The 27,114-nt window shown below is 35.1% G+C and overlaps 1 long non-coding RNA gene across 4 annotated transcripts; it reads right to left on the reverse strand.

Annotated features, from left to right (window-relative positions):
• Positions 1 to 611: 611 nt before the first annotated feature.
• Positions 612 to 11,530, reverse strand: LOC135302116 (uncharacterized). Of its 4 annotated transcripts, XR_010363811.1 has the most exons (7): positions 11,357 to 11,530; positions 10,935 to 11,013; positions 10,625 to 10,724; positions 10,471 to 10,536; positions 9,420 to 9,480; positions 4,447 to 4,561; positions 612 to 910 (listed from the first exon to the last, which is right to left on the reverse strand). It is a non-coding gene; the product is annotated as an uncharacterized LOC135302116 (long non-coding RNA). The 4 variants fall into 4 exon arrangements; XR_010363810.1 differs by lacking the exon at positions 612 to 910 and having other exon boundaries at positions 4,084 to 4,561; positions 11,357 to 11,525; XR_010363809.1 differs by lacking the exons at positions 612 to 910; positions 4,447 to 4,561 and adding an exon at positions 8,103 to 8,964 and having other exon boundaries at positions 11,357 to 11,523.
• Between the last annotated feature and the right edge of the window lie 15,584 nt (positions 11,531 to 27,114).

Consider the following 27,114-nt stretch of genomic DNA (forward strand, 5'->3'; position numbering starts at 1 on the left):
TCTTCCTGTCATTATTCCTTCTCTTTAACATATTCCTATGTAAGCATGCTAGTGGCATCAAACTCTGATGTATCTGATGTGGAAACAAAAACTCTCACTGTTAATACTGTTTTATTGATCAGAGGCTTTATCCTGACCAGGTCTTTTCAGTGTGCAGTAGCTTTGTACCAAAAAACATCACGTGTCACTGCTCATGAACTTGTGGGCTGCTCTCCCTGGAACCCAATGTTCTCTGCTAAGAACAGGATCATCGCCCTCTCAGATTTCTGAAAGAACTGTACATGAAATTAAAAGGGCAATATTTTTAGAAGAAAACTTACAAGTGTGATACAATTTCATTATGAAATGAGGAAGGGAAGACTTTATGACACAAAGCTAAAATTTAGATATAAAGTGTAAGGAGGTTGAAATGCAGTGTGGCTTTACCAAAACTATAACCTAACAAGATGAAAAGGTAACATACCTCATAGATAAAAGAAATGAACTAGACTTCATTTTCATTAAAACCTAGATAATTCAGATAATTCTACATTGCAAGATATTTGTCAAACAAAGATTATCAAATAAATGGAAAGCCTTGACTTTGAGAGCAGTCTTTCCAGCATGGCTTTTGAGGTTGAAAGGAAATATGGTTACTGCCTACAAAAAATCATGGTACACATGCCGGTGATAGGAAAGAGCCATTTTAAGATACCACACATTTAAAGAACATTCAATGATGCCAAAATCCATTTAGAGGAGAAAAGAAACTTTCCTGCTGTCAGAACTTCTGGGTCTATATTTCAATGGAAGAACATGGGAGAGTAGGCTTCTGGGAAGGTCTTTGCATTTCTGAAAGAGCTAAATAATGCAGTCCCTGGAGAAGCAAAGGGTTCCTCTCAGTGGCTTAGGGTCTTTCTAGTTTTACTCTCTGAAGAAAAAGAAAGAGAGAGAAAGAGAAATTGTGTGAAAAATGTGAGCCTCCCTTTTATATGTCTCTTACTTATTTTCATTGCAATTGTAAATATTGCTTAACATGCACATACCTAAGAAACTTTTCTAGATACTTCTAATTGGAATTCAAGGCTTTTCTTTCAATCAATTATCTCCCCTATAAAAACACCCAGTGTAAGTACCTGAAGGAATTCTTTCTTTTAACTGAAATCTCTCCCTTAGCATCTACACTTACACGAGTAGGAAATACAGCTTCGTTGGTGGAAGTTGTGGGGAATGCCAGATTTACCACCGTGATCTTTTTCAGCCACTGGGGCTGTTCTTCCTTTATTGTTAGTGATGAAAAATCCCATTTCATGGGCTTTTTTCAGATTCCAGGAATGAACTGTGAGCTAATCCACCAGCCAGCAGATTTTGTAGGACAGTAAATATGGCCTACTTTTGTTTCTTGGCCTTTAGTTTTAGCTGGCTTCTTACTCTATAAAGATACAAAACTTTGACCAAAGTTAACCAGTAGGTCATTGTTGAAGGTGCCACTGTTTTGTACTAGAGCATATGTAAAATGTCTGTCTTCTGGACAGACAGATTTCTGAACTGTTGAATGACACCACTGAGGGAGATGTGAAGGCTGCAGTACCAGCAGCTGACAGCTTGTGAGGGTAGTAAAAGATATTCCTCAGCATGGCATCCCTTTCCTGGTATAATTGGCAATGAATGGGTGCAATAATTAAAAAATCTCAACAATTTCAGATGGGAGGATTTTTTAATGGAAATTTTTTGTGATTTTGTAGCTGTGACATTATTATATGTGAAAGTTATGCCATGGGCCTCACATGACACACTATTGATATAATTATTAGATGGATTATACTTTTGTCTTAAGTCTTGTCCCCTACCCAAAATAAGACCCTATTGCAATAGGGACTGGATAAACTTGTAGCTTGATAAACTTCAACCAAAAGGAAGTTCGTTTCTCTATATACCTTTACAAATTTCATAGCCCTTACTAGTTTTAAGAATTTGCACTAGAAGTCTTCATGCTCTGGGGACATCTTCCTTCCATTTGAATACTATTCTGTAACACTTTGAACAGGTTGTTTTTTAAGGTAAGTGGTGTAATTTTCAATGCTTTCTTTTTCTCATGACATCTATTCAATTTTTCTTCTCTCTAGTAACCGTTGCCCTCATCAATCTAAGTTTCCTACTCAGCTTCTCTGTTTGTTACTTTTTAGCCAAGACAGGAGAGAAATTTTTTTCTATGATGACAGTAACAAACATGTAGCATCTCGACCATAATGAATTGCATAATAATATATACCTCTCCAAATAGTCCTGAATATTGCTGAAGATTTGATTTAAACAGATTCAAGCCTACTTCTCTTTCTTTAGCGAAGTCTCTCTAAAAACCAGCATTCCATATCCTGGTAATCTTTTGTTTGAAAGAATGTATGTCTTTATGCAAATGTCTTTCAAAACTTCTTGACCAAAGTGGCTTTGGAATTCACACATTCTGAAGCTATAGCATTCCAACATATTAGTTCACTTGGGCTCTGAATGGTTCACAACTCTTCATTTTCCAGCAACTTGATGTTTACGGCATGTGCTCAATTGTTTTAAGGCATGACTAAAAAGTGTAAAACTGGTCTATGAAATAGCTAGCACAGAAAAAATTCTCTGCTCTGTTGAATTCAATAAGCAGTGTGTCTATTTACTTTGTCTATTACTTTTTTTTTTTTTTAAATCTTTTGAGTGTTTCAGAATTGTAGGGTTGGAAGAAGTATTTAGAAATACCAATTTTCTGTATGCAAACTTCATGATGCAGAAAGCACCTTTTTTTTTTTTTAATGTGGAAATGTGGGTCTCTACAATAATTACAGCTCTGCAAAGCAATCCACAGAATTTTACCTACCTCCTCAAGACCACTGAAAGAGAGGAAAAATAGCCTATCTCTATTCATCATCCTGAAGTAGGGAAAAGAAAAACTGGACAGAGCACTGTAATTTACAGTTTGAGGACAGAAGCACATAAAATTCTGTTTCCCTAGAATAGTACATACAAAAATCCCTTTTCTTCAAAAGCTTCTTCAATCTGTACATCATGAATCCACGTTGAAATAAATATTTGAAATAAATTTCTCCTTTGGACGCTGACAGCTTTTTTAAATAATCTGTTTTCCTTAATGACGAGAGAGGTACAAACTTTAAGAAAACCAGCAGATGTTTAATGACCATTTTAAACTAATTGTACTGGCTGTATCCTGTTGAACTGAAGAACTGTATCCATTAGTATTCTCTTGTATAACATTCTGCCTTCGCTGACATTCTCTGTAGTGGCAGTGGAATTTCCCTGATCATTTAGGTAACTTAATAAAGTGAGATATGTCAGATTCCCTTTTTGACTTCAGCTCTCCCCAGTCATGAGGAAGAAAAAATAATTAAAAAGAAAAAAACCAAAGAACTGTAGGAGTTGTAGTCTTTTCTAAAAAAGCTGTTTTTCAGTTGTATTAAAAGTGTCAACACTGACTAAATGGAGAAATAGATTTTCTCTTCATGATAGGTTAAAAAAAATTGAATGCAAATGCATTTTCAGTTTCAGTACAGGTAGAAAGTATGATGCTTAGTTTTACACAGCTCTACTAAGCAAGTACATATGCATCACTTGAAATGGTGTCTAATATTCCACAGATGGCAATTACTTGCAGAGGAATGGCTAGGGACTTAATTAAAAAGGCTGAGAGTTAGCAAAGTAAAATGCTGTAGAAGCACATGAAAAATCTATACATTATGCAAGGCACTCCATAGAATATTTAGGAAGCCAAAAGTGTCTTTTTACATTTTCCTTTCATTTCTGCACAAAAGGTTTGTTGTAAAATAAAGCTTAGTTGTGCCATGTGTAAAATTATATTTTTGCTAACTGAACCTACTATACAACAAAGCAAAATATATTTAACTGCACAATATTGATTTTGCATGAAAGCACATCAGTTAGTAAAATGCAAAAACCAATAAAACATCACCCCTGGCTGGAATAGATATCTCTAGATACAATTTATTTTTACATTTAAACCAATTATTGGGCTTGTTGCACTTAAAAATGTGCACCATATATCCTTTCAAGGACTTTTTTATTCAATCAAATCAATTGCATTGATCTCCATATTCCATATTAAACACCAATCTTAAATTAAAGCTGACACATTTTGAAGGCCAAAGTACAAGTTTCTAAGCAGAAATAAATTCTACAAGGCTTTCTTTGTGTGTTTTTTATGCCCAAACATGAATACAAATATTGATTATGTTTTAACACACAATTTATGAGCTATTTCAATGCTTATTTCTTCCTAAAATTTGTTCAATAATACAAACTTACAGAAACAGAATGCTCCCTGAAGTTCTTTCTGTTGCATTGGAATATGATGATGATTTTCATAAATAAGTAAGTGACAGAATGGAAATAAATCCTTAGGCATAATTGTTCATGAAGAATCTATGACGAACAGGACATACAACTAACCTACTACTTGTTGAAATGCAGATATAGGGACAAAACTTGCTTCTTTGAGCATGTTGTCAGAACAGTTAACATCGACCTTGAGCCTGAACAAGCTGTTTTCATTCCCAAATGGTACCTACAAAGAGAGGAAGCAAGATTGTAAATTCAGAGAGGCCATTCACATGGACAAATCTATTAGGCATAGCACTGGTGCTAAGTATTCTCATGGCCTTTGTCCACTGATGATAGGGGCAAAATTCCAATTTCATACAAAGAAGCCAGTGTGTACTTATCCAGCCGTCTTTTCACCTTCTGGCATCACCTCTCTATGCCTGGTAGAAAAACAGCCATGCCACTTGGAAAGAGCTTCTCACTTCTTGGCTCATCAGTTTCCCAGATTTTAAAGCTCTACTGGCATTGTTTCTACTTTGTAACTTCTATATCCCAATAGTTTTCAATTAGCTTTAGATGCATTATTCAACTCTCTGAAGCTTTCCAGAGTTTACACAGAGTTTGCATGAAAGTAAAATGGAAGAATCCAGACTTTAGAAATATTTTAAATATTCAGAACATTCACTGTCCTGTTCACACCTCTCCATCTCTTCATATTGTTGTGTGCATATGTTGCAGTCAAATGAACAGCATAAGAACCAAGGAGGGAATTTGTCAAATACTCCAAATAGCTGCACACCACTACAGATTATGACTGCTTGGATTTAGGGAACATTTTTTTGGCTGAGGAAACATTCCAATGGGATAGATTAATCTATGTAAACCACACAGCTCAGCTGAAACTGCTGTTCAGCATTCTAAATTGCCACCTTCGTCTTCTTTCAGCACAAAAATGTGCATTTCTTCCTATAATAAAGATATTTTATAATAGCAATAAGGCAACTCCAGGGTGTGCGGTTATCACGAGATAATCATACCCTGGAGGGATTGCACATACTTGGCTGTGCCTCATAACACCCCATGTGTGTGTTTATCTCATGATAACCCTACTCTCTTTTGTATCTTATTGCCTAATTATCCTCTGCTAATGCAAAATACTAATTTTTTTGTCTGAAACAATATGTGCAAGAATCCATTGCTAACAATCACTGGAGGACATTGACAAATAATGCTGTCACTACTTTGTACTCTCTTCCAGCCAGAAATTTACATAAATAACCAACTTTGGATATTTTTTCCTAAACCAATTCAAATTCTTTAAGGCAACATCAACTAAAATACTGAAAGCAGACCAAATAAATATCTCTAAAAATTCCATGCATATTCTTATACGTGATTTGTATAGCTTTACTTATATAAAATACCAAATTTTTTCATAGGTATTTACATCTCTTTACATTTCTAATTTTAATACACAGAAGGTAGTTCCTTGACTGTTGCTTATGGATCCTGAAGGGGGTCTTAGGATCCCCGTCTGATATTTATCTGAGAATAAATTTTATTTTATTTAATCTCCATATAGGGAGTGCTAGCTATGTTTCAGATGCCATTGGGAGATATTCAGAGAGAGTAAAGATTATGGACCTCTCTTAAGGAGATAGAATTTTTGTTCACTGTAATGTGCAGAAAAAAGAGCTAAACCTGTTTTCCACTGATGCTGAAATCTCAGATAATGTTCAATAGCTTGTTAGTTGGATCAGTGTCATAAAAATCACATGTAATCACAATTCATTGAAAATAAACAAACTAAAAAATTGGTTCCCAGTTTTAACTTACAGATTTATTCTGCAATTTAAGAGTGAACATTATAAAACATTGTAAAAGATAACCTAACACATAAAAATACTATGCATAAGAATTGTCTTTTCACCTTTTCATTAAAGCTGTATCAATTGAAAATCATTGACTGGTCAAATGACAATTTGACATATTAAGATGACATTAAACCCCATGAAATGTAGCAAAAAAAAGCCCTCAAAATGCAAAATGATAGGTTAATCCCAGAGTTTAAGTTATACAGTTATACAGTCCATCATTCTACATTAATAATATTACTGAATTTTATTACACATACTGTATTCATATGTCCAAACACTGTATGAGTTTTAAACCAATTTCAAAGGTTTTTTCCCATGGGCCATTCTAACAGAATAGAAAAATAAACCTGTAGACTATTCAGTAATGATAAAGAAATACAAGACAAATTTTTATGTAAACAAAAATAAGAGAAGACAAACAGTAGAATATTTTCAGAGAAATTCATTTGGTACAATTCCAAACACAATAAAAAATGCAATCCTGAGAATCCACAATGTGACATTTTATATAGCTATCTCATATATGTGTTTCTGTGTTTGGTTTATGTCTATGTAGGTAACGTGCATTTTTGGTTTTATTTTGTGTTTTATAATATATTATTTTCCATACTGTTTGCAGTGAGCAAATTCTACTTTTAATGGCACCACCTGTGTAGATCTGCAGGCATTGGACTCTTCCTTCCTTTGTTGTGAGCTACAGTTAATTAAATCAAGATTTTTTTTTTCTTTTAGAATATCTATTTTTACTCTCTGTTTTCATGTAAAATTGCTTTCATGTTTCCTGTCCTCCCACGCAACCAGTTCTTCTGAAAAGCACGCATGTTTATCTCTCTTAACATTGCTTACAGATCTCATTTCTCAATGCTTTGATTATTTTAGATGGCCTTCTCTGAATTCCAGCTTCCTGGTGCCAGTGGAAGAGAATTGCCTTAATGCAGTTCTCCTCAGAATTTGCTAGTTCTGTGGCTGCCTTGCCTGTGGCATTCCTGGCAGCCCTTGCCCATGGTATGCTCTTGGAAAAGGAATCAAGGGGCGCATTCCCAGTGAGCATATACCAAAAGAATTATAAAAAAAAGAATACCTCTAATACAGGATGATGTTGATATGCAAAACCCACACTAATCATAGCAGCTGCTGGTTTAGAACAAAGATGAGAACTCACAGTCTCCTTATCTTAATAGAAATATGCCTATATGTGAGGCAGGAAGGGGCTCAGAGAAAGCTACATGCACTAGAATTAGCAGGATTTTCCCCTACAGTGGCCTCAATACTATTATTATTACTATTATTATTATTATTATTTATATCCTTGAACTAATACGAATATGCTGCTGTGGAGATATCCTTCATAAAACATATCTAGTTAGAACTTTACAAATAAGGAATTATTTAAAATTTAGAAATATAATTATTATGTTATCTCTGTCTTGAATTGTCTCATTTTTCATTATTTATGCCATTAAAAGTCATCTTAGCCTTTAAAGTGGACATCAACATGTCAGCAATGATAGAAATCACTCTGAATAGCCAGACAAAAAGTTTTGTGCCCTACAGCATGGTGGGAAATCTACCTGAACCCTTTCTGATCAATTGGAAACTGAGAAGAATTGGACTTCAGTTGCTACAGTCAGGGTTTCACCTGTGGGATCATCTTTCTTGGAGGATTTTGCCAGCCTTTATCTTGAGACACACTTTATTGACAGGCTGCAGGACTGCTCCTCCTCCACAGAAATAACCTTTCTCCTGCCAATATTAACATTAGTTTTCAGCTAACATTTAATTATAACTAAATGAAAATAGTCCAACAACTTTTAATAAAAATGTTTATCATTAAAACTTTCTCTTGTGCATTATGAAAAAAAAAATGATATGAAATATTTTACTTCACAGAACATTATAATGCATATCCAGCTGTGCAGCTCTTCTGTAATTTTATTTTGTCAACAAAGATTTAACATGACTGTTTCTTACCTAAGCAATGGGGGCACAATGATGTAATAAAGTCACTTATAATAATTCTTAATGGAGAAGCCCTATTTTACTACCTATCATTGTCTATAGTAATTTTTCATTGAGTGGAGTCTTGCTTCTGTGACACTATTTGATTCTAAAGTTATTCATAGTCAGGATTTCCTAGGAATATTACAAAAAATACATTTAATGAGAGTAATAGCAATGGCTTAAGGAAAACTTTTTAATGTTTCCTTTTCAATGTGAAAAATTAATTTTGAAATATCTGAGTTTCTCATCTTAAAATGTTGAATTTGTCATTATTGTTAATAAAATGTTATTTAAAGAGTAAGACATCTTTATTAAGGTCCTTCAAAACATGCCACTCTAAATTTCAACTCAGCTGAGCACCAATACATATTTAGCAGCTTACAACAGCAAAGCCACCAAAACAGATACACACACAAAAAGCTCACAGATTTGCCAAGGATGGCTTCTCAGTTTATGTTTTTTACCCTCAAATCCTGCAGTAAAGCTCCATTCAGCTTAGGAATGTTGTTTCTGTTTCCGTGTGGTGAGGATTTTCTCCTATATTCTGTTATCTTCACACACATTTACTGTGCTGGCCTTATTTCAACAAAGCACTTAAGCATATATGTAAATTCATTCCTTCCCCAAATATATGTGACTTTGTGCTTAACTGTAAACATATCCTTATGCTGCATTCCTTCAGTGGAATGTAAGCACTTGTTGAGGGGCTGTTGTAGAACAAAGTGAAGGCGCTGCTGGCCTTAGTGAGAGATTAAAATCAGGGCCTTTCCTAGGTTCCAAGAAATAAAAGTCAATAAAGTTTCCAAAAGGAATGAAAGACACCAAGATGAAATTCTGCTTCAAACATAGCAGTACTGTTACTCTGCTTTTAACAACTGAAGGAAGACAATTCAGCTGCTAAGTAAATACTTATAAATTAAGACTAAATTAAGATTATTGAGATAGCATTAAAAAAATCCATTCTGAGTTGCAAGAGCTATAACTGCGTAAGACTTGGTCTTTTCTTCTTCTGTGTCTCCAAATTTTGCCAGTATTCCAGACATTATTGATTCTTTATTAATATTCATTTATGAATGTTTCCAATCACATTTTCACCCTACATTGCTATTAGAAGCAGCCCAGAGACTGGCTAAATTTTTCAATAGAGCTGCATACACATGGTACAAAAATGCTCATGTTTTCATCACTGCTCCTACTCACACTCCAAAATGCAGACTTGCTTACCTCCAGGGATTGCCAGAAAGCTTCAGTTCTTGTTGGATGCATGATTTGCACAGCAGATATCCTGAAAACATTAGAGTTCATAGAAACCACAGAGATTTTATGATTCCTTATAAAAAATAAAAAAGAGATGTGGCCAAACCACATTCCTTTGAGTGAAAAGTGGCTCCTGGTGAGACAAATGTGGTCTCAGAATGAGAAAAACAGTATTACAGAGTTAAAAAATAAAAAAACCAAAACCCAAAACTAAACAAAAACATAAAACCCCAGAAAACTATCTCTAAAAATCACACTGATTTTCAAATCTCTTCGAGGAAAAGAAATAAAATTTATTTTGCACAACACTGCCATTTATAACTTTTCAATAAGTAAATGAGTGAACAATGAGAAATGCTGCCCATCTGCTCTCTGCTCCATTGGCCTTTGCTAACCTAAGAGTGGAACCAGTTGCTCAGATGAAAAGATGGGAAGGGGGAAAAGACATGAACAAATACAGCAAAAGAGAATTTCTGTTCCAAATTAAGCTCCATAGTTAGAGAAAAATATTTTAAAACATTTTTCAAGATATGGCTATTTCTTTTAATTCCTAGGATTCACTGGCTAGACTGTACTGGAGAAGCAGCCTTAAGACAGTATGCTGAAATTTTTCTGTAGTTTCTGTAGTGTCTGGAATGACTTTTTACATTTTGAAAAGGTTTCACTTCTCCATTTAGGAGCAACATCCTTTTGCTTCCTGAAACAACTGCACCACAACTTGAGCTGTTATTCACAAAGCTTATTTGGCTTCCCAGCCTAAGATTATTTTTTAATCCTTCTTTCACAAGCATTTTTGTTCTTCATTCTTGCTCTATTATGTTAAGAAATAAATGCTTGCCATGTTTTAATGCTTCCTTTTTTATCCAGTGAGGATAAAAAAAATCTGTGAATATCAGACTTCCTTGGACACATAGTCATGTTTTGCATAGAAGTCTTCAATTTAGGATGTGCTTGTCTGTGTGAGGTGAGGTTTAGGACATGTATATTTCAGAAAAAAAACTTTTGAAAAGAAAATTACCTTTTCTTGAGCAGTGCAAACCATTTGTACCCTTAATTTCTGTGATTTCATTTCTTTTGGTATTTCCTAATAAATGAAAACATGAACAGTTATAGCAAAGATCACTAGGCATCAGAAAAAAAATGTGAGTCATAGTCTAATCCCAGAGCAAAACCTTGTTTAGATGATGAAACTCTTGCCGTGGAAAGCTTGGGAATCTTGGTGGGTGGAATCTCTCATTGTCAGAACTTTCAACAAAAGAGCAGCTGCAGATACTGAAAGCATTAAATAAAAAATTACCAACAAGCTGTCTTACCTGTGTGCACTCCACAGAAAGGAAGGGCAAACATGAGCAGGTAGTGCTTGTATATCAGTCAAAACTATGACAGCTACGGTGTAACATCTGACAACACTGACATGTGCTGCACTCCCTAAGATATTCGTCTAACTGAACCATAAAGACTCAAATAAATTAGTAATAGTACCTTGCCTGTCAATGTTCTATCTTGCAGGCTTCTCACACTGTTGATTAGCATTGTTTGAAGTCATTCATCAATACGTTTACTTTCAGAGAAAAAAAAAAAGAAGAATGCTGAATTATTTTATTACCTTAAGAAAAAAACAGCAAAAAAAGGGGCACCTGATTCCTCATGATCACATATTCATTTCTAGGAAAAAGACTGATAAAATTCAGTATAATGCTTCCATACTAGTCAAACAGATCAGATTTTGTTTTCATTCATCTGCTATGTGGCAGATGAAGCTCTCTTAACCAAATCAGTATTCTCATATAAAAAAAATCAGATGGTCAGCTACTACCTGTCAGATTTTGCCTATATTCCTGCTGCCTAACACAAAGCCAGCACAATCTTCCTATAATACTTTATTTTTTATACTATATATATACCTGTTCGTGCTTTTTTTCTTGCTCTTTTTGCAACTGGAAGCATAATTATCATGAAAAAGAAGGTGACTGGGAGTACCTGCAGGTGTGAATGAGCAGTAATGGCCCTGACAAGCCCCACCCAGAGCCTCCACCCACAGCCTGGCCCCTGGGCTCCATCTCATTGCAGGGCTGGGCTGTGCAGACCAGAGAAAAGGAAATCTGTTCAAGTAGAGATGAATACTTGCACAAGTCTTAAAACCTTGATTGTCAATTAGTTTTGACGGGAAAATAACTGAATAACCTGTTTTGGGTTTTCCATTTCATTAAAGCCAAATTTTGTCCTGATTTCACCTAGGGTAGGGTTAACTTCTCCCCAGTAGCTACTGCAGCGCTGTGTTTTGGATTCAGAATGAGAATGGTGTTGTTTTTAATAAGCCATCTTTAGCTTAAGTCAAGGACATTATCTCCCCTTGTCTCATGCTCTGCCAACGAGGAAGTTCACAAAGAAACTGGGGGCAAGCATAGCTGGGATGGGTGACTTGAACTGACTAAAGGGATATTCCACACCATAGAACTTTGTGCCCAGTATATGAACTGAGGGGAGTTACTGAGAAGGGTGGCCACTCTGGGTTCAGGAAGGGAGGTCTGGCATCGGTCACCAGGTGGTGAGTAATTGCATTGTGCATGACTTCAGATTTTTTTTTCCTTTTTATTATCTGCTTGTATTAGTGAACTTATCTGTCATTACCTTCTTACCAATATAATTGCTGAAGACAATATATATTAGTATCTTACAATCCATACAGGTTTTCCTCACTTGAACTCTCTTAAATTTATGATGTATCTTCCACTAGTAGCTGTCTACTTCCATAAGCTTCTGACTCAGGTTTTTTTTCCAGTAACTTACTCTTCTCTTATTCTCATAAAATTTCAATTATTTTGGGCCTAAATCTTTCCTTTATTCATATTGGTAAATTCAGAAGAAATTATTCATTGAGAATACAGATGAAGCCTTAATAAAGACTCACTTTCCTTATTCTTTATGCATCTAATAAAGCTTCATAAATCTTAGGACTGATATAAAAGTCTAAAGCTCCTAATTTTTTAAAGAAGTGTAGAAAAGTTGATTAATAAAATTCTTGCTTTATGGATGGTTTAGGTCACTGACGTTTATAAATTGGAAAGTTTTGAAAGCCATTTGGTTACCTATCTTAGAAGTGGGAATATGTGAAAATGGTTTCTCCTTTCAAAGGAGGAGCATTGAGGGATTTTGCATGTTGACCTTATGATCAGCATTTGCAATATTTTTTGCCTTTATAAAGATCTAAATAAGCAATTTACAGAAACCAAAATAAGCACAAGAAACCCAAACACATGAGTGCACAGATGTAAGAAATTCATTCTAGCCTACCTGCTAAGCACATATACTTCATATTTGAAAGTGGAAATAAGAGAGAACAGATGTACTGTTGTGGTGACATGACTACGCCAGGTTTCTTCTGCCCTTGCACTTCACTTGTCATGGGGGTTAGTAAGCATACTTTATGTTGCAGTCCTATCAAAAGGATATGTTCTTGTTGAAAATAATATGTTCTTGTTGAAAGATCCTCATTGGAAACTAAGCAGTGAGCAATCTCTATCTAGATCTTTTCACCATCGTATGCTTATCTCAGAATATTTCATAAGCTAGGCCCTGCACAGAGGAAAAAATACATAGCCTTTTTAAAGTGGTTGATTTAAAAGTTTTCTTTTCCTTGAAACCATTTTTCAATATTGTGGTATTTAATAGAGCGGTTTTGAAAATTTTGAAATTATTTTACTTATCATTTAACACAATCATGAAAATATTTTGTAAGTGGATATGCAGTGGCTCAATACGCATTACTTATGTTTTGTTAGGTTAGGTAGAATGGGCTTTATGTATCTTACCTGAACCAGTACCATGGGATTTCACATGGGCCATAAACGAAGCAAAAGCCCCCTTCAAGTCGGCCATCACGCTCACCTAGATGGAGTGTATGGTGCCACAGGTCTCTGAGAGAAAAATGAGCTACTCATTGAAGATGAAATAAAAAGTTCTGTTTCTTTGCCAGACATAAGGCAAGTGTAAAAATTACTGGCCAGCTAACACATGTAAAGAATTGTTGTGGTTTAACTCCAGCCAGCAGCTAAGCCTCCACAGCTGCTTGCTCACCTCCCCTGTGCAGGGTTAGGGGAGAGAACTGGAAAAGTGAGAAAACCTGTGGGTTGATATCAAGATGGCTTAATAAATAAAGCAAAGTCTGTGCATGCAAGAAAAGCAAAATACAAAATTAGTTCACTGCTTCCCATGTGCAGGCAGGTGTTCAGACATCTCACACATAAACACCACCACTTTGACTGCACCCCTGTTCATCATTCTTCCCCCAGCTCCATATCCTGAGCATGATGCCACACATTCTGGAATATCTCTTGGATCATCTGCAGTCATCAGTCCCAGCTCTCCCCTCTCAACTTTTTGTACACCCTCAGCCTTCTCGCTGGTGGTGTGGAGAGAGAAGCTGAAAAGGTCTTGAAGCTGTGCAAGCCCTGCTCAGCAGTAACTACAGCATCCCTGAATTATTAGGGGTGCTTTTGTCATAAATTCAAAACATGGTCCCATATTAGCTACCGTAAAGAAAATTACGGTAGCTGTCTCAGCCAAATACAGTACAATAATGTAATGCATCATAATATGTCAGTGACATTTACTTTAGAAAGTGGGTTTATGATTGGGTATTACATTTAACTGCTGTTCTGTTCAACTCTGGAATATGGGGACAATTCCAAAAAAGAAATAAAGAATAGTAGAACAAACATTGCACTCATTAGGCAAAATGAGTAATTTCTAATGAAAATAACAACCAAAAAAATTTTGAGAGAGGAAGAAAAGTGAAAACAGAAAAAACACCCTTCCGTTTTGTTTTGTTTTGTTTATGGAATTTGAGATATTTTTCTGCCAAAATTTCTAAAGATATGACCCAAGAAATTGCTTGAAAGCCAATTCAGAAAAGTGGCTCTGTTCAACTTGTCTATGAAACATTGCTTTATTTTATGAAGAATTGTTATTTATATGACAAAACTAAACAGTAGAGATCAATTATTTGTGAAGCACATTTGATGGCTCTGCCTTTCTTTGGATGGTATTGGAGTAATGGGTAATATTACCCACATGGGTAATATTACCCATTGTATCACACCAGTTACATAAATTTAATTAAAATTCAGCTACTTCTCTGGACCTGTTTCATGCCGATGGAACTCTGTTTTCCATACCTGTTATAAGGGGCTTGTGTCCTCACACCAGAAAAAAGCCAAAAAAATAGTCATTTATACTCCACATTACAAATTAATCAAATATATATATACATGCATATATATATAGTGATGTCAGCAACCAATAATTTGGTTCTAATAATCCATCTTTGATCCCATGATAAAACCACACTGTCACTGATTGATTTCTGCTATAAAAATATGAATATTTGCAGGAAGAACTCAGAATCATTTTGGAAATAAAGACTCTACTAATAGATTTATATTCTTTTGCATATGCTTAGGGGCATGCAGATATTTCTGTGGTTTATTTATTTATTTGATACTTCAAAATCAAATGAACATGTGTTCTCTGTATTCAGGCTTCCATTTATTCACTGTTAAAATGCATGAAATGTTCTCTAGTCTCTAGAATAGATTGAAGGCAGAGGATGATTAAACTGTTTTCTAGTTTCTCTTTGTCTTTGTGACAGAAACTTATATCTGATTGAAAATCTAGAACCATTCAGTCTTGATATGAATGTAGTGGACTTCTGGCACCTTCTACTTGAATGTAGGATAAGTAAATCAAATAGATTTCTTCCAGTATCATCTCCCTAATAATTTGAAAAATATGGGCTCCTACTTGGGGAAAAAAAATAATTTCTTTGCCATTGTCTCAACAGTTCAAAAGAAATGTAGCTGTCCACTCATTCATACATTCTTGAGTGCTAGAGAGCCACTTCATGACATCTCAGTTCAGCGTCCTGTGTGCCACACCTTAGCTCCCCTCCAGAATCCTCCCAACCTGTTTTTCATCATGGACAGCCAGACAACAAAATTTTAAAGGAGAAACTAAGAGTGCAAGATTTTCAGCCCTGCCATCTGGGATTTTCACAGTTTCCTGTGAAAACATGCTTAACATGTTGAAGAAGTTATGGACACTGAGGATTTATCACAGTATGGGTTGAAAAGGTCAGTTCCAGTGACTGAATCTTTCTAGTTCCAGATCATGTTAGCACTAAAAACATGACTGAGTTTTGTCCAGTACAAAACACAGTTTTCTTCTTGTATGTTATGGTATCAGCAGTTACCTCAGAAACCATAATAGTGAATGATAATTTTGGGTACTTTTTAATGTATATTGCCATAAATCCTATGTATTAATTAACCATCATACATCTGTATCTAAGGCTGTCACTAGCAGATAAAAAAATCAAGCAGTGAGGCATAGATTCACCCCTATTAAATGTTGATGCAATCATTTAAGTTAAAAACAGGTATCTGTTACAGAGAGCAGAGAACTGGATTCTTCTAGAGGTGATACAGTCCTTAACTGTCCTGAACTGCAGTCAGGTGCTTCAAAAGGAAAAAAGGATGAAATTGGGTACTAAATATTAAGTCACTTGCCTATCCTTCATTTCTCAAAGCACTACAGAAGATATATAGCTAATCTCATTGTCTTCCTTTACCTTCCATGGGTCATTCAGAGGAAAAAGATTCAGATGTGTATGGGACAGTCCTATCAAAGCTGAGGCTTCCATACTGCAGTGAAGACATATTTTAATTATAGTCTCCCAAACCACAAATTTGCAGAATCTAAAGTGACAATACATCTGGTAATGAAAAGTAAATCCCTCTTTACATCTAAAACTAATACCTAAGCAGCAAAAATAATTTTTAAAAGGGCTTTTTAATTATTCTCCGTAGTAACCTTTTCTTTTAGGATCACCATATGTACCCCATTACCCAGTGATCTCACTTTAAATTTGTATGACACATTAAGGTCTTATCACTCTGCATCGCAAAGGGATACATTAAAATGCCACATATTTTACTATTTATGTTGCCTTGGCAATTAAAAAACCAACAACACCCCATACCATTAACAGTGATTAGTACTAAGGTCGCTTAAAAAAAATGCATCTCAGAAGTGTAACTGGATAGAAGTTTGCAAATTTCATATCTGTTGGTTGCTGCCATCTTAGCTTGAATTAAATGATCACTTGCTAAGACAATACCAAAAACACTGTCTTCTGTTTGCTGTTAGGTTCCTTCATCTTCCACTTAACTTGTGATTATAGCCTATAATATCTGACATTAGTTAAGAATTTGGTCAATCTACACAACACCAATACTTGAAGAGATTAACCCTGGGTTAATCAAATGGAAATAATTTCTGAAAGTTCCAGATAATCAAATTTGTACATGCAATGTAGAGATTATATTGCCACAGTAAGTTTTAGAGCAGATGTCTGCTGCTGTAGAAACCTCTTTATAGCAGAATTTAAATCGCCCTTGTTCAGTAATGACATAGGTTATTAAAACACAATTTTTATGGTGACCTAATTAAAGCATTCTATCAAAAACAATCAAAGCAGCCACTCTTTCACTGATGAGGTTTTTCAACCTCTAAATGCAGCCCTGATGAAAGCACAGCATGAAAAATGGATAAAATTATGATTTCTGCTGACAAATTAGCCTTCAGCGATTGTTAATAAAGGAAAATAGGAATTTACACACCAACACATAAACTTAGTAAGTGTGGCCTCTCTTCTATTGCCTTTTGCAGCAGGTAAAGAGCACTGTTATAACTATCATCCTCAAAATGTTATTAAACAGTTACAGAGTGAGAATTATATATTTTAGTTTTGGAAGCCTAGGAGCTAGACTGTGGGCTCTTACTAACCTGGCTGCCTGTCCCCTGGGTAGGCTGTGATTCCCTGCAGCCCATCCACAATTTTGTTAAACACACTCTTGGTTTTTCTGCAGTTACAGAGTGTAGTTCTGAACACTGCTACTCAGCAGAGGATTCACTATGCATCTGGAAGCAGCACTAATGTTTACTTGGTCCTTTCAGATTTGGATTTATTGCCTAGTGACACAAAATAGGATTCTCCTCACAATGCTTCAATAGAAGAGATCCTAGTCAATCCAAAAAGTCAATCCAAAAGTAAGTTTTGATTTAGACTCTGCCTTTCAGACTATTTTCGGAAGCTGTATTTTCTTATGTTGATTATCATTGCTAACAAGCCTAAGAGAAATGTGGTACTAACTTTACCTTGTGAATCCAATTAACAAAATTGGCAGAATATTTGAAAATTAATTTAGATTAAAGTAGCACAATTTAGAAAGTGCAAAATTCCAGTTCATGTAATGGATCTATCTTGACACAATTATGCATAGAATATACCAATGGTTGTAGATAACACTGAATAACCTTTGTTCTGTATTTATTTCTCAATTGTATTTCCAAATTAGATAGTGAGGAAAAGATTTTTCAAGGCTTATGACAAAATATTTTTAAACTTTTAATAATACTTTCATTACAGCAGGTATATCTTAGTTTAAAATATGTTGTAGCTCTGAAATTTATCTATTCCATCTAAAAGATGTGTAGGAAACTAAAAAGAAAAAATACACTAATGATGAAAAAGCTCTCATCATTATTCTTTTCTCAGAACATGTACTCTGTTCTTACACTTCAAAGATCTCAGAGTAATTTTACAGTGCTTCCTTCTTTCCTTCTGTCTGATGCTGTGATACATCTCAGTTTTTCTGTACAAGTATAAACTGAGGTGTAAATTTACCACCCAAAAAGGAGTGGCTTCATGCACATGTCTTACTGGGGATGAACAGTAACACACACTGTCCCCCAAGTCATGGGCTAACACTGCCTAAGAGAATGCTGCCTGGCATGGAAAAGTGACATCCCAGTCTGTGTGCTGGCACTTCTAGAACAGGGACAAATTATGGCCAATGCTCAGGCCTATGCCTTCATTGTGCTTTATCTGCCCATGCAGACATAGCCACTAAGGCTACATGAGCCCTGGAAATACCTGAATGAGATGAACAGATTAATCTTTAGGCCTGCAAGGGTTCATTTACTCCGTAGAACACATGGTCTCTGGATATTTTTTTTTTTACTGACTGGTACTAGCTCTGTGTGTTTTGGCACAGCTCTTACATTAACATTAGCATGCTACTCTCTTAGTATGGTAAGAGGTGGGTCTGTCTGGAGCCTTGGAGAGTAGAGCAACATTGAACCTCTCTAACTGAAATGTTAATCAACTCTTAAAGTATTTCATTTTTATTAAAATTAAAGAGAAAAGCAATTAATTTAATTGGAAAATTAGAGCAATATCCTTGTGTTCCGGGCAAGCAGCACAGAAGGAATTCACTAAGAGAAAAATATTGCCGCACAGATATTAAAAATAATAAACTATGCAACGATTATATTCTCATGGAACAATAAGAAAAAAATCTTTAAAAATTTTCAGTAAAGTTCTTATCATTTGACTTTTAGTCACTACTTTACTGCTGTCCTTTAGCCAGGTATTATATTCCAATATATTGTATAATTATGCTTTTGTGATGTGCTTGTTTATCACTCTCTAACTTCAGTACATAGTTATTTTGAGGAATAGTAAATTTTATTGGAATACTATAGGAAAAAGCTGAATTTTAAAATTTTAGGAAAAAGTATGGAATAGAAGCTTCAGACTCATTTTTCAGCAACACTCCTTTTTCAGTAACAACCTTTAGACATTTATGGACTAAAATAGGAGGTAGAAGATCCAATGACTCAAAATCTATTCTCTGAAAACTCTGGCCATACTGCTGTCTCACCAAAAGGCTTTGTAAACATCCCAAACTTGAATCTTCCAGGGTATGACCTTTTTTCAATTTTTAGATTTACTTTTTGGAAAACTATTCCATATGAAGGACAAAGTATAGGCTCTAAGTTGTAAGTTCTTGAGTCCTGATAACCTTAAAATTTGAATATCAGGCCACTAATATTAATAAATTAATACTAACATAGTTGTGTTTTAGGGTCACTTACCTACAGAAGCTCAGTAGGGTTTTAGGTTTGTTTACCTACAGGCTCTACAAGTTTGCAAATATACTTAAGGTGGAAACATCAGATGAGTGCTGGCAATATCCAGTAGATCTTCTTCAACCTTATTCAAATATTTTTATTGCATTTGATAAAATCAGTGTCACCAATATACAATCCATGTAATCTTGACAACACCAGAAATATATGTCCAAATATAATTTGGATTAGTGTGAGAGAATATTTCTATAGAATAGAATAACAGATCTATGAGTGTGCTTTTCAAATCTCTATGTGTATTCAATGATGTAGGTGTAAATTTCCTGCATAAAATTCTTGAATTTTTACTTGTAGAAAAATCTGGAATCTTTATATTTTGAATTTTTTGGGTTTGGTTGCTTTTATTTCTTTTTTCCTTCCTTCTTCTCTTTCTCTGCATTTTTTTACTAAGAAATAAAATTATAATATTTAATAACTATTAGCAATATGCATATACTTTTAAAAAAGACATATTTTGTTGAAAAATTTAAGGAGAATATCACTAGCAGTAAAGTCACAATTTCTTGAAAGGACTAAAAACTTTTAATGTCATATTTCAACACTTTGATGTATTAAATTTCAGTTGCCCAGTCCAAAAAAGTTTTAGCTTTGAAATTTAAAAGCATTCAAAGCATGGTCCATTAGGGAAAAAAAATTCTTTGTAGTATTTTATGGAGTCCTTCCTTTTATTTTTTCCCATTCTTGAGTCCCATGCAAGAGTGTTAATGACCACAAGAGACATTAAGAACTGGGAAATCTCCTTCAAGATCTCCAATTAGCACTGTACATTTTAAAGCACTGAAACTATTTTGCTTACAATTCTAAAATGTTTGTATGATGCACAATATCTGCTTTTCTAGGTACAGAATGATCCTTCCTCAAACTTGTTCTTAAGTCTTGTAGATTGTGCATAGGAAAAGGTGTGCAATTAAGTTGTTAGGCCCTCTTCCCTGATGTTATTAATTCAAGTTAGTTGAGAAGAAAATGGTGCATCTCTTTTTTTCTCTGTCCATGTTACAAATGGTCTGTATAGCACCTGTGGGCAAGTTTGGCATATGTACCTATCTGCTGATACACACCCACGTAACATGTGCCTTGCACTACATAAATTACTAATAAATACTAGGTCAGGTTGACCAATAAATTCCAGCTGCTTTGTACTGCCCTGTTCAATATAAACCAGCTGTATGCGAATCTCATCTGGCTGATTCAGATGGATTTACAGTTATTTTGGCTTGGAAACACCACACAAATCAATCCCTGTATATTGATGAGACTTGGACAATATTTCCTCTGAAATCACACAAAATGCATAAGAAAATGTAACCTTTCAGCAATTATTTTAAACATCCCCTTTAAGAATCTGAATCTGAAGAGATAAGGTCACATTAGTAAAGATAGCCAGTAAAGGTTAACCATTTAAATCATACATCTGTACGAAGTTAAAGTACACTACAGCAATTAAACTCATGAATATAGGTCAGCACTCCAATCCCATGTCTGGTTTAATCTGATCTACAGAAAGGACAACTTTTAAATGTTTTTTTTTTTTCCAGAGCAAGTTCAATGGGAAATCAAAATATCTGAAAAAAGGATGAAATCCATTTTGTTAACAAAACAAACTTCATCAGAAACAATCTTGTAAATGATCTGTAGCTTAAAAACTTACTTCTGCCTATTCCTGGAAAAAATCTTTGTAAGATCAGAGGCCTTTTAAAAAGCAGAAATGTCCAACATCTGTTTCTGTGTTTCATGAAGGCAAGACAAAGATAAATTAATACCATATGTAGAGCAATATGATTCAAAAATCCAGATTTGTTGGAATTTCCAAAAATAGGTTTCCAGGTCTGTATAATAAATAAAATCAGCAATAAAGGATTTTTTTTTAGTACTTATCCTGAAAAATTAAGAAATTCCTCAATCAAAAAATAGAAAAGTATGGTTTATATATAATACAAAATTTCTCTAATGTTTAAGGAACTGTGGTATAAGAGTCTTAAAAGAATCATGCAGTAAAAGTATTTAGACTGAATGATGTCTGAGAAGAATCAAGACAAAGAAACATAAGAATATTGCTATTTGCCTTTGGCATTTGTATTTTTGTTTATTTTAGAAAGACCACAGCCTTTCAAAAACCTCTTCTGTCAGGAAAGATTATGTTCTGGGAAGGTTATGTCCTAGGCTGTGGCTTGTAAATTTTTCTTTTGTAGAGGAGTCTTCATTTGACTATTCCCATGAACAAAGAGACAATTCACTTATCATGGGCTCCTGTCAGTTTTCATGAGCAATCAGGTTACAGGATGTAAACAAAGCAAGATGATGATGTCAAAAATGTCTCAAGTTCCATGGTGCAGTAGATACTGGATGTTTGAGATTGCTGATGGGCTATTTGGTAGGTCACTATCTTTGTAGCTTCACATTGTGTCTTGGGGTACCACTGATACTTTGCTTCAAAGTTACCTCAGCCATTTATTTTTTTAATTAGCTTTAGGTTCTTCCTGGATTTGTGTAGCCCCGGTATTTTCCTAGGCAGGGGTTAGAGTTTGTTCCTGGGTATCTGTAGAGTAGGTTCATACTAAAGGGTTAACCTCTTTCAATGGTAAAGGTAGCTCAGGCTTACTCTGTGTCTGAAAGAACAGCATGAGCATCAACCACCAGCGTTGATTCTGTGTAATCCTAAATGTAATGCCTAGTTGCTGTAAGACATAAAAGGTGCAGAAGAGATGGTGGATTTTTTTATTTCTTTCAGCCACAGAGATTAAACAATCCAACTGAAAATGTTTACAGAATAAAGCAGTAACATAAATATTGCAAAATTAATGGAAAAGCCCAAGATTTTGTCATAAGTTTAATTGATTCTGAAATTTGATGGCATTGTAGGTAAAGAGAAAATACATTTAGTTCTCAAAAAATAGCGTGGTTAATGGATATGCATCCTCCTCTGAAAACAGTGTTCAAAACCAAAGTTCACATAGAAAAGAAAACAAAACCAAAACAAGCAATTCCGCAAAGAAACAAAACAACCAACCAACTAACCCATCACAACAATAACAACAACAAAAATCCCACAATTTCCCCCCTAAATAAACTAAAAAAAAGGCCCCCCACCACCAGGTTATGTTGCTAACAGTCAGTCCCATGGGGTCAGTGCCACTGTGTTTCAGCTAGACAACTAAAAGATAAGTGAATTTCACACCATATTGGTTTTCAAAGTGTTGCTCACAGGCCAGGGAAGAATGAAGATCACTGCTCTAGATTACACGTTGAGACTTCTGTAGGGCCAGATTAAGTTTTGCACCAGATTTAGTGCTCATAAATCTTGCTCAAAGAGACTAGTAAATTTCTAACACTTTCCCTTCCCTTTTAAACACAAGACTATGAAATCAACTAAAAAATTCATTAGACACAAGTGGATTTTAATCATTTGTGCAGTGTAAAATGTGGAGGAGATCTGTAAAGCTTTTCCTTGCTACCACTATGCATATATTTGGTGCATTTCTGTATCTGTCCTGAAGAGTCTGCATATTATCTATTAAGAGACCCTGAGATTGGCTCAGTTGGGTAGAGCATGGTGCTAATAACATCAAGGGCACGGGTTTGGTCCCCACACGAGCCATTCACTTAAGAGCTGGACTCAATGGTCCCTGTGGGTCCCTTCCCACTCAGAACATTCTGTGATTCTAGCCACTTGTATAACAATTTTGGACAAGAGGTTAGGAGAGGGTGAGTAATTAGTGGCAGAGAAGATTCTGGCACCTTTGTCATTCATTTCAAAGTGTTTTATTCCCAACTCTCTAGAGATGTCAGTCTGGACTTACAAGGGTGTACCTGAGAGTGTTACATGATTCTCCTTTTTGAGAACTTGACTAAACAAGCTGTTCTCAAAAGGTTTAAAAGAACACTTGGGAACAGTGTAAACACACAGTATTACTAGAATTCACCTGCCATAATACTTGATGTTGCACTGAAAATTTATCTTGAAATTGTTTTTTAAGCAGGCATCAAAATTATACATTGAATTTTCATTTACAGGTGCTAGATGACTTTAATTTCAAATAATGCAGAAAGTAATTGCAAACAAACTCTAGATTCAGAGCTTGAAGATCAGACTCGATCTTCAAAGAAAATTCATATGGTTTGGTTTACTGTTAATATGTAGGCTTTCAATGAATTTCTAAACTCTCATTTTGAGATGGAAGTGCCCTTACTATGACCCTCTCTATCAGAAAAATGTTCATTTGCAGTTGAAACATATGGTTTTCTGACTTTTGGAAGCAAAATGAAAATTGAACTTTCTCTAGTCATATTTTATTTTAATTTTTGAACTTCAGAGATGTGGAAATCTCACAGGAAGTCCCCATTGGAATTTATAATACTGCTTTTATTTGGGGTTTTCTTGTGTAGCTCCAAAATATCTAAAAAGATTCCCTATATAAATCAGGAAAAATAAGTGGGGAAAGTCAGGTTTTATATGCAAAGTATAACATGAATGACTACTGATAAATCATATAAGGAATTTTTTTCAGCATTGGGTGGACATCAGGAAAGAAAATCTTAAGAAAAAGCAAGAGAGGATGGTATGATACAGTCAATATTTTGGAGGGTTGTATTATTTTTGTTTAGCTTACATTTCATATGTACATAATAGTATATATACAATTTTTTCTTGCTAAGAAATGAGTCTCAGTATCATCTGATTTTAAAACATTAAACTCTCATCAACAGTTTGAGGAAGTGAAATTTAAATCATTCAAGTCAGAAGAGCAAAATATTTAATACACCAATCATATAAATGTGTACTTTAAGAGTGCTGTTTATAATATCCTAATGTCACAATGGATATCAGCACTAAAAATTTGCTCCTCTATCACAAACCCTTAAAAAAACAGGACATAAAGCAGTGTGGCTGCAGTGAGCAGTTGAATGCCCCTGTGAGTTCTTTGACTATGTATCTAGCTTTTCCCCATCTGGAGGCTCCAGACTGCATCTCTTGGCATGATCTCTGAGACTAACAATTTAGAAAAGATTATAAGGGGTAAAGTGAGTGACCCTGTTTGCATCACAAGGGAAGTTCCTGGAAAAGTGTAATATTTTATATAACTAATTAGTCCTTCTTTATTAGTTTGTGCTCTGTTGTACCCTTGCAACTTTGACTTAACCATCAAGTCTTTGCAAAAATAAAGACTCAAAATACTGAAAAATATCTTCTATTTTTTTAGCTATAAATAAAGAGCAGTAAAAATAGTTGCAAACTATCAATTCTAAGGTAATCACAAATGTTGTGATGAAAAGCCCAAGTGCTTAGTAACAAAGGAACATAAAAGAATAGAATCGTGTACATGGCGCATATATACTTAAAAGTCTTGTATCAATCAAGAGAATGATTTCAGTAACTTCACTTTTCACTGAGCATCTGGACACTGCCCTTCAGCTGGACAAAAGCAGGGGCACTGGAACTCATGCTGCTGCTGCATACATGGGCATCACAACATACGCTGGTTGCTCACCTTTATCCACAATTAAAGAGCTGCAAAGGACCTAATGCCACTCTACAGGGAGCAGTCGTTAATGTCTAACCTTCATTACCCAGGATAACCCTCTCCTTTCCTGACAGTTTATATGTGACAACTTAGTCATCTGAGTTCCATTCATTCTCACAGCACGCATTCAAGTTACAGTACTTGAAACTAAGTTGACTCCTAGGAATGATCCATAGATGGTTTGAATTCCTGCCAAAGACAGTATATCTTCTGAGGAAAAGAGGGAAAGAAAAAAGACAACACAGAAAAGCAATAAAAGAATAAGCTTTATGGGAAGAGCAGCCTCTTTTCCCATAAATGAGGAATCAATCCATTATATTTGTGATAATCAATACCATGGATCCTCTTCATGTCAAGGTAAAAAAACCCAACTTGGTAAAGAGACAAATCATTATTAATTCATTCATTGCAATAACATTAATCACGACCAGCTAATGTGATATTAATGTGGCTGTAATATGTACTTCCATAGATACAGATTTCACTGTAATATAGGAATTAACTACTGTACCATGGTTTTAAAGAGTTATGTAAATTGATAAATAACACCAAAAAGCTTTTTAAATAGGGGTAGGCATGAATCTATTGATGTGCTACATTCTGGAGGGTGCCCACATCCTGCTCTCATGCCCACATTTGCAGGTATATTAACTTTCTGCTTTGCATTTTCAATGAGTTATTACCTACAGCAACAGCCAGTCAGCTTTTCAACATTGTGGTCCTGTTCCAGGAAATATTGATGTGGGAGATTAGTAGTTCTGGGAATGGAATCAAAGCTGTGAAGATGCTCACTGGTGCCTAGGAGGAGTTTGGGAGTCATGAGTGCAAATGATGCTCTGAACACCCTTCCACACCGAGGGAGGGGAGAGCTTCCCAGATATGCCTCCCATAAGAATCTTCAAAACTGGCTTCTGCCATATTGGTATTTTTTGGGTAATAATTCAAAACAGACTCATCCTACGTGACCAGTTCTTGGGTATGGTATGGTATGGTATGGTATGGTATGGTATGGTATGGTATGGTATGGTATGGTATGGTATGGTATGGTATGGGGGACTTTGGCAATACAAAAGGACCTTCTCCTTTCTCACTCAGCACAGCAGTGAGTTTAGCAAGGTATTGCAGCCCTCTGCTGAGGTTATCAGCAGTGCTGAGAGCCATGTGTTAATGGAGAACAGCCCAGTGAAGGAAATGGAAAACTGAAATATCAGGATGCGTAAGAAAAACAATTAAACAAAAATAGTAAAACACCTTTCTACTTAAAACACTGTATCCCTAATCTCACCCAACATTTATATTCCATTGAAAGTTGTAAAACTTCAAGATGATGATGAAAATTCCACTTTGAACAGTAAATTTTACTAAACCTCCAGTAGTTCCTTTCAATCAGTATTTCCATGACTGCATGATTCAAATTACCTGTAGAAAAGATACAATTTTCTAGTATAATCTACCTGTTTTTTTCTTTGATGAGCAGGTTTAAGGGCACTAACAAGCTTGTAGCAGCACAAAGTCTATATCTGTTTGCAGTTCTGCAGTCTTGGTTTATATTTGTAGACACCTGACATGCACAGAGCACCCACATTGAACCAGTTTTCTAGAGTATAGTAGTCCAAATATTTGCTGTCCACACCAAAGTCTGTTGTAGACTAACTTGAAATATTTTCACAGCAAACTAATACAACTATATTTAGCATGAATTATCAAATTTTGTGTCTGACAGTTTGTTGCTCAATTCAATGCAGCAGCAATGCAGTTTGATCTGCTTTGGTAACTGGAAGCGAAAATTAATGTATTTTTAAAAATATTTTGGAAATTCTCCCTGCCGTCTTGTAATTTAGGATCATTTCTCAGACCTCTGGATTTTTTTTCTATTCTTTGAAATCCAACCATGTACATAATTTGCAGATTCTTTTTATCTCACGTGGGAAGACAAGGAGGAAACAGATATTGCAAAAAGTTAAAAGTCATGAATATAGTTTGGAGCCATCAACAATATTTGTACCCAATACTATAGCCTATTACCACAGGAGGTTTTTCCTACTATATTTTTAATTAGCAAAACTATTAATGACTTCTGCACCTTAGCT

Source organism: Passer domesticus, chromosome 6 (assembly GCF_036417665.1).
Source record: "Passer domesticus isolate bPasDom1 chromosome 6, bPasDom1.hap1, whole genome shotgun sequence".
NCBI lineage: Eukaryota > Metazoa > Chordata > Aves > Passeriformes > Passeridae > Passer > Passer domesticus.